The following is a 16,580-nucleotide window of genomic DNA, read 5'->3' as shown; positions in this document are numbered from 1 at the left end:
GAACCTTGTCAGCGAAAGGCGTAGGAGGTTGCTTCCACAAAATGTGGAGAAGATGATGTTCATAAAATGAATTATCAACTCTTCCAGGGAGACCAGCCTCCAGGACGTACAGAGGGACCTGTGGTTGTGGATTCCAGCGGGGACGAATTAATATTCTGTGAGGATGAGGATGTACACAACACTGAAGAGGGTGAGGATGGAGGATGAGGACGACATCTTGCCTCCGTAGAGCCAGTTTGTGCAGGGACAGATTAATTGCCAGCTTGTTTTGTGGGGGCCCAAACGAACCAATCATTTCAGCCACAGTCATGTGGCAAACCCTGGCGCTGAAATGTTTGGTTTGTTAAAGTGTGCATGTCCTGTTTATACAACATAAGGGTGGGTGGGAGGGCCCAAGGACAATTCCATCTTGCACCTCTTTTTTTTCTTTGCATTATGTACTGTTTGGGGCCTAGTTTTTCAAACTGCCATCCTGTCTGCCACTGCAGTATCACTCCTAGATGGACCACGTGTTTGTGCCGCCCACTCGTAGCTCTTAGCATAGTCATCCAGCTACCTCGGTGCAACCTTTTGGATATAAAAACACTATTGTGAGGTGTTCAGAATAGACTGGAAATGAGTGGAAATTAAGGTTATTGAGGTTAATAATAGCATAGGAGCAGAAAAACACACAAATTCTGTGATTTTAGCTGTTTTTAAAAAAAAAATACAGATCCAGAACCCAAAACACGGAAGGGTGGTTTTGGCAAAACCAATCCAGATCCAAAACACGAAGAAAGATCCAGATCCAAAACCAAAACACAAAATATGAAAAGTGGCCGGTGTACACCCCTAATTATATATATATATATATATATAATATGAAAAAAAGGACAAGCGCCTGTAGCCTATATCCGATGTGGGATCCTACGACTGCGATCTAAAGGAGTATTCTCTTATATGCTTAATAAACAAGTATATTCACGGTATGCGCAAATTAGTATTCATATACGTACTTCACACTGTAATTAATTACTACACTATCAGGCGCTTGTCCTTGTCCCCCTTTTTTTCTTAGATTTATCCGACTTACCAATTGGTTTCTTCAAGGACTAAGCAGCCACCTGTATACAGAAAGGAGTATAGTGTGATTTAATACAAGGAGGAGGAAAGAGACTTCCTGAATAGTACACCCTCCCCATGTGATTAAACAATTTTAGGGGCAGCGCCATAGTTCTATTCTATTTGTTATATATATATATACTATATATATGTGTGTATATGTGCATAATTACTGAATAATCATTAATATAAATACACTTACTTTAGTATATCCGGTGTCAAGTTTCTCTTGATATGACATTGCCCTAATGATTTAAAGCTATATTATAACCGTTCAAGTAAATTATAAAAATAGAATATTTGCTTCAGGCATAGGAGATTAATTCCAAGCAGCAAAAGGTAAAATGTCAGGTTGCGGCCTAGGATCGGCTGTGACTCACCGCGTTGCCGGCTTCCCCTGATCCCTCGGGTGGTCAGACGCCAGGTGCAGCGGCGGGTGATGCGCTGAGCATTATTCTTAGTGCCATGTGGACATACGTGTGCCGCGCCGTGCCTTGGTTACTGCGGTCGCCGCCATGGACGCGGCCATGACAGTTCACATAACCTGACTACCCTTTACCCAATGGTAGCATGGTAGTTTTCAGCTGATGCTGTCCACCTATGATCTGCTACCTTAGGGTATAAAGCCTGCCTCCGGACAGAAGGAAGTTGCTTGTTCAATGTTGTCCCTATCCAGTGTTTACAGCCGCTACCTCGTTCCAGGTCCTCTCTTCGTGTTATCCTTGTGTCTACAAATACCAACTCCTTGTGCAACAGAGCGTCCTAACATCTTGCCTGTGTGCTGGCAAATACCAGTTCTTTGTGCAACAGTGCGTCCTGTAACATCTCGCCTGCATGCCGAACAACTGCCAACTCCTTGTGCAACAGTGCATCCTAAACATATCGCCTGTGTGCCGAATAACTGGCAACTCCTTGTGCAACAATGCATCCTGTAACATCTCGCCTCTGTGCCAAACAACTGCCTACTCCTTGTGCAACAGCGCGTCCTGTAACATCTCGCCTGCATGCCGAACAACTGCCAACTCCTTGTGCAACAGTGTGTCCTATAACATCTCGCCTGTGTGCTGAACAACTGCCAACTCCTTGTGCAACAGTGCGTCCTGTAACATCTCGCCTGCATGCCGAACAACTGCCAACTCCTTGTGCAACAGTGTCCTATAACATCTCGCCTGTGTGCTGAACAACTGCCAACTCCTTGTGCAACAGTGCGTCCTGTAACATCTCGCCTGCATGCCGAACAACTGCCAACTCCTTGTGCAACAGTGTGTCCTATAACATCTCGCCTGTGTGCTGAACAACTGCCAACTCCTTGTGCAACAGTGCGTCCTGTAACATCTCGCCTGCATGCCGAACAACTGCCAACTCCTTGTGCAACAGTGTCCTATAACATCTCGCCTGTGTGCTGAACAACTGCCAACTCCTTGTGCAACAGTGCATCCTGTAACATCTCGCCTGCATGCCGAACAACTGCCAACTCCTTGTGCAACAGTGTGTCCTATAACATCTCGCCTGTGTGCTGAACAACTGCCAACTCCTTGTGCAACAGTGCGTCCTGTAACATCTCGCCTGCATGCCGAACAACTGCCAACTCCTTGTGCAACAGTGTGTCCTATAACATCTCGCCTGTGTGCTGAACAACTGCCAACTCCTTGTGCAACAGTGCGTCCTATAACATCTCACCTGTGTGCTAAGCAAGTGCCTAACCATTGTGCAACAGTGCGTCCTAAACACCTGTGTGCTCAGCAAGTGCCTATCCATTGTGCAACAGAGCGTATTGACATCATTACCTGTGTGCCCATCAAGTGCCCTCTTGGTGCGCAATTGGGCGTCAGGACACCACACCGGAGTGTATTACCAGCGCCACACCTTGGTGCAACTCTGTGTCAAACCACCTTCATTTGTGTACTATTACAAGTGCCACCTCTCAGCACAATTGCGTCAAAGACCTTTCCAGTGTACAAGTTGCAATCTTCTCATTGGTGCAGTATACTTCTTACAGAAGTAGTTCTCTAGGGCCACTGTAGTAATTTCTCTTTCTGTGGGTACCAGACACCTGACCAAAGAACTGCAACCTGCCAGCTGGGTACAGCTAAACCCATATCCCGCTTGGTGGGGTCACTGGTGAACACCTCCCGGCTGGTTAGACTCTGCACCTTTGGTCAGGTCTCGCCAACATCTGGTATTCGTGGATGAGGAGATCTTACATACAGGCACCACGTCTCCGATTCCTTCCTCAGCCCGGGACCTCAGCTTTCATCCCCTCAGTAGGGGGTTCCACAAAGCTGGTCGTGACAAAAATGAAGTGCAAACAGATAAACAAGGAAGCAAAAACCCCTTAACATCCTCCCAAGGCTGGACTTGTGACAATTAGCAAATTTCCTGGGAAAGTTATCACACTGAGCTGTCCCAGGCTTGAACAAGGGAGTGCTGCCTATTGGTTTGCTGTAGTTTACGTGTGGCTCCACACTTGTTCCCCTGCATAGTGTCAGTCAGGCAGTGCCCTGGATACCCCTTACTCTGTGCAGCTGGCACTTCCCTCTCCGTCCTTGTGGCTGCATTACTGGGCACGCACCTCCAGGAGACAGGTAGACAAAGGCATTTTTCTCTGGGAACATGGAGTTGAGGGTCTGCTGAGCTGCTGTCTGGGTGTATATGCGAGACGAGGATGCTGACATGGGAGAGAACAGGCTTCCAGATCATCTGTCCTAATGTCTGTGTCACTTACATCCCAGTGCCTGCTGAAAACCGGGGTCTCCTTCCATCATCACTAAACAGTAATGGACATCAGCCAGGACTTCTGTAACATGTAGTTTCCTGTATACAAGTGTGTGACATTTACATTTCCGCTCTATTACATCCAGCAAGTGGTCAATATGTAGATAGAGGCCATGTGGGCAGTGCCCTGACTGGCACAGAACAGTAACGGGCATTGATGTCTGCTGTGTACATTTCTGTATCACACTCACCTGGTTGGGTCTCTCTGTATGTGTCACGGTTGCCGACACATGAGACTCCTGGGACGAGGCAGGTCTACTAGGCACAATAAACTGGGGTGGCTTTAGGAATGACCTTTTTATGAAATCTCGATAGCACAGAATAAAAGTAAATAGAATTTATTCACAGGAGAAATATAATAGCAACGTCTCACATAAAGTCTCATCAACACAGAGGTTCACATAAGCAATAATGAATATAGGAGAAAACCCCCCCATATAGTCTTTAACACAGAAAAGTTAATATGGTAGGGAACCTCGAGTCCAGTATGAGGCTAACACCTCAGGATGGTATAGAGGAGCTTCACCTGGGTGGAACCCTGTAGTGATGGAGATCCGGAGCAGAGTGAGCCGTGATGCGGTGAAAGACAGAGCAGGGTTGAGCCCTGTGATGCGGTGAGGTCGGAGCAGGGTTGAGCCCTGTGATGCGGTGAAGGTCGGAGCAGGGTTGAGCCCTGTGATGCTGTGAGGTCGGAGCAGGGTTGAGCCCTGTGATGCGGTGAGAGCGGAGCAGGGTTAAGCCCTGTGATGCGATGAGGTTGAAGCAGGCTTGAGCCCTGTGAAGCGGTGTGGTTCCGGAACAGGGTTGAGCCCTGCGGTGTGACTAGAATCCGGAACGGGGTTGAGCCCCGCTATGCGGTGATAACTGTAACGGTGCAGTTGACAACTATAATGAAGATGGATACGATGTCCACAGGAGTGAGAGGCAACGGGTAAAGTAAATAGTACAGCAAAAGGTGAAACCACAGCAATGAAGCAGAAAGCAATACTTAGGCAATGGCTATGCTGAGCTCTGTAGTGCGGCTGGTAACTGGCATCAGAAGTTTAGCTGGAACATGAGCAATATATAACAAAGTCCACAGCAACCCACAGGCACAGCAGGGATCTGGCAGGGGTCCAAGAAAGACCTGAAAGTAACGTTGCACAGACACTAGACACAGTAACAGGCTTTATACTAGAGGTCTGTGATCCATATGAAGTTCAGAGCATGTGACCCAAATGGAATCAGGTTAGAGTTAATGAGCAATCTAGGAATCCCACAACCTGACAACACCTTGGAAACAGATGATCACTTTAACTCTATTCCCTGTATGTGAAGAACACCAGCAAGAAGGATAGCTCCTCCAACGACCACAAAGGAACTTTGGAAAAAGTAATCTTTATGTACTGAAATAGTCGCAGTCCTGACAGTATGCGCCACCATGGCTTCTTTTATTGGCTGCCAGTGATCAGACATTCTTACTGGGCCTGTGCCATGTACACTGAATGGAGGTAAGGGGGGCACTGATAAGCACCAGACAGTAAACAAAACAAAATAAAGCAAGACAACATCAAAGTCACATTTTTGCAAGTGATGTTAAAGGGGTCGTTATGATGAGGCTGAAAGAGTTAAGACTTATGGGTGGGAGTTAAGGATGGTGTTGATTATTATGTTGGGGATGATTAAGAGATGATAATGACATGAAATAATGATTATGAGGTTAGTGGCTAACGACGAGGGGATTTATTAATGAGGGGGTTCATCCTAATGGGTGGCCACTTATTATGCAGATAATGAGTGGAACAAACCTGACAGAGGGGGTAACAGTCAGTACAGAGGAGGGATAGAAAGGGATTGATGGGGAAAGTCACACTGAGATGAGGACATGTGTGTGGGAGGGAATATAAAGAGCATTGAGGAGGGGTATGACATTGATGGAAGGGTGAAAGTACTGGTCTGCGCGGCTTGCCCCAGCTTCATTGGTCATTCTCCACCATGCCTGGGCCAGATCTGTCTTAGACAAAGTCGACCCCATGACTCCTCCCTCCCAAACACCAGAAAACAGACAAAATGGGTCATTCAGACAAAGTGGTTAAATCAAATGAATTTAACCAACTTTTATGAGCGACCATTTTCTTCCTTTTTACGGCATTTGGGAGAAATTGTCACTTCCTCCCTTTCATTACCAGATTTTTAATAAATCCAGCCAAATAGTTGGCTAGTTGGAGATATAATCTTTAGGGTGTATGGCAGTTATAATCTTTAGGTGTATGGCAGTTTTCACTACATGAACATCAATATTGTACACTATTTGCTCCCACTACTAATCCCAGTTTGCACAGTATAGCAGCTTTAATCCCCGATTTGAAATTAGATACATGGGCGGCTCAGGGGGCGATCTTAATGAATGATGTCATGTCTGATGGCGTACTTCTCCCCTTCCCCCGCATTCCAGATTTGTTCTCGTTCTCATCAAGGGGTTTCTATAAATACCTACAATCACGTCACTGGTTGCACAGTTTACATTTGGGCTCTCAAACATTGCAGGTTACCCCAAAGCATATATTTGAGAGACTTTCATCAGGGGGCTATAAGAATAGTATGTCTTGGTGGTATAGTTTATTGGTAGGTGCCTCCAAACCTGTAGCTTTTCCGGCTCTCTTAAAGTGGGAATCGGAACTCGCTAAATCCCCTACGGAAGATGACCGGGGCTCTATTTTTAGATCGTGTTTTCGTATTTCTAAATGTATTTCCCATGTGGAAATGTTTTATAAATTTATACACAGGATGTACTTAACCCCCCTGATAGGCTCCATAAAATCTGGCCTTCTCTTCCTAACCAATGTTGGCGTAAATGCGGCCAAATTGGGGATATTTATCAATGTCTTCTGGGCATTTGCAAAATTGAAAATATTGTGGCAAGTTATTATGTTAATCTCTAAAGTGACTGGGATTACTGTAATTCCCGGTCCTCTTTTAGCACTATTCCATGTCTATCATGGCAATGTTTCTTCTGGGTATAAGTATGTGATGGGGCATACTTTATTTGCCTCTAAGGCCCGTATTCAATTAGCCATGATAATTTTGCCGCTGACTTTCCGCCTACATCACGTGTTTTGGCCACGAAAACTTAACGGGCGCGTCCCCGCTATTCGCCATATTCAATTCCAAAGGACACGAAAAGTCGGACCAGTCATTAGCTTCAATTTAGCGTTTTTGCGCAAGTGGTGAAGAATGGCATTAGGCAGGTTTTTTTGGAGAAAATAAGTTGTCCTGTCAAATTTGGGGTACGTGAAAATGGGTGCCAGCATATTTTAAAGTCTCAAAAGTGAAGTTTAAAAAAATTTTGCAAGCACCTGCAATAAAAAAAATACCTCCCCCATACTTGCAGACCCCCAAAAAGTCTATTTCGCTACTTTATAAGTTTGTACCCCAACTTTGTACTTTTTTGCCCCCCTATGTTCAAAGTAATTTTTTGGGAATGTTCCACATATTTTTTAGGGGGAATTTTTTGATGTAGTTATCCTTTGTGGGAATGTCCCAAGGATGCAGAGTGGTTTCCCCACCTTTGCACCCAAAAATAGCGATTTTGCACTTCTCGCCACCTATTCATAGGCAAATCTTTTTTGCCTATTACATTGCATTTTCGCGTACGCGAAAAGGATTTGCAATTGAATGTAGCGATCCTTTTCCACCAGGCGAAGTGACATCATCCGCCATACTTTTCGCCGCTAATTGAATACGGGCCTAAGTCTCTTATTGCATATCATTGGCGTTCAGAGGTAATACCAAAATGTAATACTATAGAGGATAAAATACAAGCCCACTGCGATTTTGAGATAGCTGGAGTCTCGTACTCCACCTCAGCCAATAATCCACTAATGATATGGTTAGGTTGGAGTGACTATCGAGTCCCGACGTAATCATTGCACTGCTCAGCTCAATGATGGGAGTTCTCCCTGTATATATGATGTTTCCATTAGGTTTTGCAATAACTTGTTTATCTGTAGGTTTTTATATTGTATGTTTACAGTACTTTATTGATAAGCCCTTTTTATGTTTTGATGGACCCTGGCCCTAGGGCCAATTTTTCCCCTTTCCTATTTTTTGTATTATTTTATTGTTTATTTTCTTTTATTGTATGTTTTGATGACGAAAATCAATAAAAATGTAATATTGAAAAAAATAAAAAATAAAACATTGAACACTATGTGGAATATTGAATATGATTCTGTTGCAAAAGTTAGTAGATGCATAAAAAAAATCAGCCAGCAAATGTAGTGGAAGCAGACTTTACACAAACTGGACAGGTCTTCCCTAGTGAAAAGCAAAGTAGGTATATTATCTTCTGCCAATATGTTATACTTTAAGATTTACATTTGTTTACAAAGAGATGAATATTAAGTTCTTGTGCTCAAATGACAGAGCTCTGGGTAACTGTAAAGTGTTATTTGCACTTTAAACTGATCTTACATTTACATATTGTAAATTGCCTCCTACAAAACTACATGTGAAATTGGAAGGTTATATTCAATTAGAGGCGAAAAGCCTTTTTCGCCTGTTTTTTTGGAAAGATTTTGCCTAAAAACTTTTCGCCTAATTCAATTCCAGGACAATTTCGCCTAAGCGGAAACTCCATGCATTGAATTCACCAAAAAAGATTCTCCAATCAAAAGCAGGTGAAAACAAGTGCAAAATCTTTATTTTGGTATGCTAATGTGGGGAAACGACTCAGAGCCCTTGGGACAGCTCCCCAAAATACAAATCTGCAAAAAAAACAACAACCTAAGAACACCCCAAAAAAAGACGTCATTTTTGGGGTGGAAATGTAAAAAGTGGTGGGACAAGCATAAAAACTAGCGAAATAGACTTCCTGGGGGTCCCCAAGTATGGGAGGGTGTTTTTGGGATAGCAGGTGGATTTTTCACGTTTTTTTAAAAAGTTCACTTTAGAGACATAAAAATATGCTAGCTCCCATTTTCAAGTATCCCAAATTTGATGGGACTACTTATTTTCACCAAAAAATACTGCTTAATGCCATTCTTCACCACTTTTACAAAGAGGCTAATAGCAAGCAATTTACACAACTTAAGTACACAAAATAGTCTTATTAGGGCTATTAGCACACATCTATATTGATTTCCTATGTTAGTGCATCTTTTTCTGGGGTACAGACTGATTTCCCCAATTCTTTCAGTACTTTTCGCCTGTTCTGCATTCACCTATTTCCATTTTTGCCTGTTTTGCAATTGAATTAGGTGAAAAGCTGGGACGCACATGGAATGATTTCGCCTCTGAAACAGGTGAATGAGGCGAAAAGTCGGACAGGCGAAAATTTTTGAACTTTTCGCCTCTGACTACCCTTCTAAATTTTTGTGTGGCATTATATGAACTGTGAACCCTACTCTTTGTCATAATAAGAACTGTGTGCACTGAGGGAGGCCCCTAACATGGACAGCAACGACAAAAAGAAGGATCCAGTGGCGAGGTTACAGTGTCCAGGTAGAAGCAAAGTGGCCAGAGGACCATGAGAACACAGACTCCCAGTGGCCAATTGCATGTTATCCACACAGGAAGCACCACCAGGTGGGTGAAAACAGACTAGAAGTGCCACACACACACTGGGACAATGCCTGGAGATCGCACCCTAGACTGGCCCAGATCAGGATGCTCCGGTCATCAGAATGGGTGATCACACAGTGTGTGACCTGCCAGAGCTCCACGGGCTACAGAAAGGTAAGGCCAGCTGCATGGCATTGTCGGACAGCAATATGCAGCCCACAAATTGAACACCAGCTGGAGTTATCGGAGAGGCACCAGAGATTGTCAGGGGGATTCACTTTGATTAAGATAAATGACAGAATAATGTATATGGCGCCTCGGTACTGCTGAGCTGTGTTCAGATGCCGTTAGGGCCAGAGATCAGCAGGAACCATCCAGGTCACGTCCCCAGGAGTTAGACTTTTAGAGTAAACTTTAACACAACTAGATCCCCATAACCTATAAAGATGAGAGATTACATTTGCACTGTGAAATACATTTTTTCAGCCATGCAAATGATTCTACCCAATGGGACAGTAACCGATAACAGAACTAATTATATAAACCATATCACAAACCCCAAATTGCATTGCTACCTCATAGCCAAGATTATACATTAGTACCCTTTATAATAATCTGATCTTTTTACTACTGTGGAAAGTGATACCAATATCTAATAGAATAAAGAAACTGCAGCAAGTTCCCCATGAGCGATCTGCACCAATCGTATATTGATGACACAAACTGCAATTGATAATTAAATAATATGATATATTGCGTGGCTGATGTCGGGAGACAGAGTAGACTTGGGCTAAATTAGGAGCACATATCTACACTACTCAAAGTCCTTTAGGCTGATATGCAGGTGTCAGAGATAACAGTAAAGCAGCCTCTATATATCCGGTCAACCTCAGGTATAATAGCTTCACGACCAGAGTCAAGAAACTGAGATTAAGACCCAGTGGAGCAGGACAGAACAATGGAGCAAAGTAGGAAGCTGAGACACAGGGCCAAATGTAATAGGGTGAGAGTTTAGAAAATGTGAGAGTTTAGCAGTAACCTCCGAGAACATGCAAACTCACTGATGTTTTTAGACTAAAAATAGACTCTCACGATTGAAACTCTCATCCAGATGTTTTCCTATTTTGAAGATAAAACTCAACCAAATATGAGAGTTTACTGCTAAACTCTCACCCTATTACATTTGGCCCACAGACTGACGACAGCACGGCACAGAGGAGAGGACCAGAACAGAGTTGGGGAATGTAGAAGAAGGGCAGAACAGGACACAAGACAGGTCAGCAGATGAAAAGCTACAGTACAGAGCATCCAAGCATGGTGGAGGAGGAGGGGTTGTGTTATTACAGTGCTGTGTGTGAGAGAAGGTGGCGTCTGTGTGATATTAGGATGAAAGGGAATCACCTATTTTATGTTATTATCACAGTTCTACTAAACTCATATAGAGAATCATACACTCATGTAATATTACACAAGGAAGATAATCAGGATTTTTTACTTACATTAAATCCCTTTCTCTGACTCAGTGGGGGATACTGGAAACCTTGGGAATAGCGAGTAGAGAGAGAGGCCAGGGCTCTCTTATATGTGGAGCTTAAACAGGCTCCTCCCTGTCTATATACCCTGCTGGCTGCAACAACAGAAAATAAATTAACCGAAAGCGCTAGGGAGGGCGTCCAGCATTCACAACGGGAGTAAAAAGAAGGGATTTAACATAAGTAAAAAAAATCCACCAATTTCTCTTTCCTCGGATGAGGGATACTGGACACTTGTGGAGTTCCCAAAGCAGGTCCTAAAGGTAGTGTCACCCCTGGGCAGTGAGGAGCACCTTCCACCCAAAGGATACATCCCTGGGTGCAAATTTATCAAACTTTATTATTATCCTTTATTTATGTGCAGCACATCAGACGGTACATGAACAGGTACAGTATGAACGGGTTTGGCTACGGCATCCCAACGGATTTTGATATTTTAACTCTTACCCACCCCTCCCACAGCCTAACCCTAACCGTCCCGTAGTCTATCCCTAACCCTCCCCCTAGTGCCTAATCCTAATACCAACCATCTGGAAGCTGCTGTCAGTATTGTGACTGCCGGGATTCTGGCTACATCCCGTATGACCATTACAAAAAAAAAAGACTTACAGCTCAGAACATTGCAGGACATGGACATGGTTTATAAACACTGCTGCATCAGCCGTCAAAATGCTGAAATAAGCATCAGGGTGGCAGAACCCTGGGTTCTATGTTGGGTATCATTGTTGGCAGTGGGGAGGAGATGATGGTATAGGAGGAAAGGCAAGGCACATGAGGGAAGAGGGCCCTGCTCATGAAAAATTAGTCTGAAAGGGAGGGGCAGGCACCCTGGAGTGACATAGAAGGGGGAGACGGTGAATAGGGGCATGAAGCGGTGTGTTAGGATGAAGTAGGTCTTCAGAGTCCATTTGACTTTTTGTAGAGGTGGAGAGTCTGTTAGGAAGAGGGAGAGAGTTTCAGAGATGAAGTTATGACCCTAGTTCACTGCTCCTCATCTCCAGATATTGGAAGAAAGAAGTCAGAGTTTGTAAAATAGATGGGGAGAGGCAGGTTTGGGGAGGAAGAGGATGGGGTGATAACGGTCTGGTGGGCTGTGATAAACCTTTGTGAAGGTATGTATGAAAAAACAAGGTAGCCACCCTGCACAACTGTTCCACTGAAATCCCATGTATCTCTGCCCATGAAGACACCACTGATCTGGTGGTATGTGCCTTAAGTATGTCCAGAACAGGAAACCCTGCACCCAAATAAATCTGTTGCATATCATCAGTTATCCACCTTGCCATGATCTAATTGCAGGATGGCAAAACTCACTTAAGTGACCAATGCTGAATAAACAGGTCATTCGACCAGCAAGCCTCTTTTGTCGTGAGAACCTAAATCTTGAGAACATCTAACATATGCATGGAACCTTCCACAGCCACTGAACCATCTGTAGGAAAAGCTGAAACCAAAAATACTTGGTATAGGTGAAATCTAGAAACTATTTTTGGTAGAAATAAAATTTAGTCCTATCATGAAAAAAATTAGGTCCTATTTTTGACACATTTCTAGCTAAATCAATGGCTAGAAGGAACAGAGTCTTCCAAGTCAAAAATTTAAAATCCATCACTTCTAATGATTCAAAAAAGGTGCCTGTTTTAAGACCATAAGGAACCACTAGATGCTCATATTGCAGTTGTATTTGAAAAACACCCTGGAAGAACATTTTAAATTCTGGAACCTCTGCTATCTTTCATGCATGTAGTTCATCCTGAAGAAACAGAAGAAATCTAACAAGTCTAAAAGAGGAACTAGGAAATTTTCTTGTTCTCACACTAGGTAACATATTTTTCAAACCTGGTGATAGTTCATGGCTGAGCCTGGCTTCCATGTGTTTAACACTGAATAATGACCACAATCAAAAATACAACTGGCCTTTAAGATTTTGGATTCAACAACCATTCCATCAAAACCACTCCTGGTAAATCTGTGTGATGGAAGGGACCTTGACATATATGGTCATTCCTCAATGGACTGAGCCATGGAGGGACTAATGGCATGCCCAACAGATCCAAATACCAGGCGCTCCCAAACCAATCTGGGTGATTTCAATGACCCAAACCTTTTCTCTTTATCTTTTTGGGTAACAATGTTACAGGAGGGGGAAAAAAAATTAGGGGATCATGCCAAGGAACTACCATGGTATCTGCCAACCTTGCTTCTGGATCTCATTCTGGCACAGTAACACCTTAGCTTGTGTTAAAGTCTGGATTACATATCTACAGCAGGCTGCCCCAATTTATTCATCAACTCCTGGAAAGTCTCTGGGCGTAGATACCACTCCCAGTGGGTGCAAGTCTTGTCGGCTGAGACAGTCTGCTTCCCAATTGTCCACACTTGGGATAAATATCACCATGAGCAAATTAAACTTTTTTTTGGTCCACCTTGTGATCCTGTCCTTCATGACTTGAGCACTTATATACTTGCATCAGGAAGGCATAGTACTGTGACTGTTATGGAATCTCCCACTTAAATCTTTATGGCTTTCCCCTTTAGAAGGCCTTCGGTTCTCATTAGGGTCCTGAAGACTGCTCAAAGCTCCAGTGCATTTATTGGAAGTAAAGGCTCTTCCTGTAGCAATAATTTAGTTACCACAGCCACCCAGCCTCTGATGCAGAGGTCACCAATACCCAATTGCACACAGCAAATAGACAACCCCTGCAAAGGTTGCCTCTGTGCAACAAACACAGGAACAAAAAGGTAGACATGAGCAGATAGGCTTATCCACGATGGCTATGTATAATTGGGACTTGCTCCACTTCTTCAGTAATTCAAATTGAACAATCAAAAATGGGCAAACTGAGCTGCTTTGAACACAGCCACAATCTTTTCTAACATTCTCATACACAAAGTATTGACAGCCATCTTTTTGCTCACAGAAGCCTGCCCCGAAACTGTAGGGAAAGAATTTTGCATTCCAGTAGAAACTTCTGCTTGGTGTCAAAACAACATCCCTCCAAAAAATCTTTTGGAGTTAGAATGAAACTGGACCGGTGCTGCAGATCTACCCAGTCACTTCCATAATCTCCTGTCTGTCTCACATGATCTAAAAGGATCTCTTCAGAAGAAGTTTGTACAGATATGGGATGACAATCACCCCTCTGGACCTGAGAATGACCTGTCATTGCTTTTGTAAAAATCCTTGAAGCTATGGCAATGCCAAAAGGGAAGAGCACTCAATAGGAAATTATGTGAAAAGGTCACAAATATTAGAATATTACTCCCATACCAGTAAATGTAGGCAAATATCTTTGATATCTATCATTGCCATAAACCTCAGCTCCTCCATACAGCCGACAACAGCTGTCAGGAATTTCATCTTGAATTTGTCTGCCTAGAGGTGAACATTCAAATATTTTATTTGAGGATGGGTCGAAAGAGCCTATATGGTTTCTGAATCAGAAACCTGCTGGAATAACATCCTAACTCTCTCTAGTTCACTGTCAAAGGAAAAATTACAGCTTCTGAGAGCAAAGCTTCCTCCAATCAGACGCTTTATGGGATCTACAGGCAGACCTTTGGAAAACCTCCTTATTGGGGTTCGACATGTTAAGTCTATGATATAACTCCTTGAAATGATTCCTTTCACCCAAGTACCGGAAGTGGATTTCATTCACTTTTCTCTGAAGCACAATAGGCAAGCCTCCCACCACAGGTGTCCTTGAGTGGGTTTCCCAATCTTCAAGTCGGTCATCTATTGTCTGGTTTAGTCCCAAGTCAAGATATCCAAGGCTGCTTAGTTTTCTGACCAACTTGAGAACCAAAGTATTGCCCCTTTCTGTCCTCTATGGTCAGAATAAATGAAAGGATGGAAAGGATGAATCTTTCAGCCTTGAAGCAGGCAATGAAAAAAAAAATTACTCTTACCTACCAAGGCCAAAAAAATAATTTTGTCCAATTCAGGACCAAACAAAACTTCCCCTTCAAATGGAAGAGCCCACAGTCATAATTAGGTATCCGCCTGCCAGGAGCGAAGCCGCAGGGCTCTACATACAGTAACTGTGGTTGAAATCTGGGCCTGAACCAGCCTTCCCCCAAGGTTCCCTAATGTGCTCCACTGTGGAAAGTAACTATCCTCTGGTATTGCCAGAACAGAGGCCTTTTTCTACCCAATTAGCTGAATGTCCTTTACCTTATTTACCCTGGCAGATGACAGGATAGGTTTCAAGCCCATGTTGCCTTAAAAATGAATTTGATGTGAATTCAACCTTCATATCCATGCTATCCCTCAAAGAAGCACCACTTTGAAAAGGAATGTTACTTTAGACCAGTGGTTATCAAACTCAGTCCTCAGGACCCCACACAGGTCACTTTTTCAAGTCACCCAGCAGGTGCACAGGTGTAGTCATTACTCACTGACACATTTTGAAAGATCCACAGATGAAGCTAAGAATTTCACTTTTGAATCTGTGAGGAGACCTGGAAAAACATGCACAGTTTGGGGTCCTGAAGACTGAATTTGAGAACTTGTGCTTTAGACAATACGAGATTCCCATTTAACTCTATTGACCACTAGCAAAAAGATACAACTGAAAGTTTTTGGAAAACACAGAACTGCTATCCTGAGGAGTCCATGCTTCACCTGACAGATCATCCAACTGGAGGGAGGCTGGAAAAGGAATTTTATTTTTCCTCTAAAAGAGGGGACTATAGAGATCCTTGTCCGCTTAAAAATTAATCACAAGAAGGGGTAGAACTGTGGCACTCAAAGATTCGGTTAAGAACTTTAGCTGCCGGATATATTATGAGGTGCCCTTATCTAATTACATAATGACAGCAAACATTAAATATCAATGAGGGAATCAGGCGCTCAGGGAACTGTTGCGTTATCTACATGCAGTAAATCACCATTGTTACAGCGATACTGTCAGGATCCGGCAGCCTGCTCACTTACATGTCAGGTGGGCGTCCTTCCTCCCACAAAGGTCACAGCATTTCTGTGGCTCCTTGGTGACTGCACGCTGCTACTCTGTTCTAGGGGGGGGGGGGTCAGTCTCAGATGGCACCCCCCCAGTATCTCCTGCCGGCTCAGTCTGATAGGCACCGCCATCTTGGGTCGCGTCAGCTGACCATCCACACGAGGCTTCTGATATACTCCCAAGTCCAGAACCTCCATCCAGGGACTACCCATTAGTCTCTAGCCTCACCTCATGTGTAGAACCTACATCCATCTGCCCAGCTTCCTACACAGTAACCACACTATTAAATAAGCTCTAGAATCATCTCCAGGAACACAAGATCCCTCAAACCTGACAGATACAACGTTCTGCCAAAAACTAGTACAGATCATAGAAGATACAGGAGATATATTTGAAAAACTAGCTGTTGCCAGTGACTTTGTTCAATATTATTTTTAGGAGTTTCCACTATACAATGATGCAGTTTTCATGGAAATTGGGGCCCGATTCAGCAAGGAACGCAGCCGCGAATTCACACGTGGCAGTGCACGAACCGGCCGCTGCGATCGGCTAGCGATCGCAGGGAGTACGCAGTCTCATCACACATTGACAGAAAGTGACTGTTTGGGAGTGGTGACGGGAGAAACGCAGGCATGCCAGTGCGTTTGAACGCCGTTACAGGGGCGTGTAT

The sequence above is a fragment of the Taudactylus pleione genome, unplaced genomic scaffold, assembly GCF_031769625.1.
Source record: "Taudactylus pleione unplaced genomic scaffold, aTauple2 ptg000504l, whole genome shotgun sequence".
NCBI classification, from domain to species: domain Eukaryota; kingdom Metazoa; phylum Chordata; class Amphibia; order Anura; family Myobatrachidae; genus Taudactylus; species Taudactylus pleione.
This window is presented reverse-complemented; position numbering follows the sequence as displayed.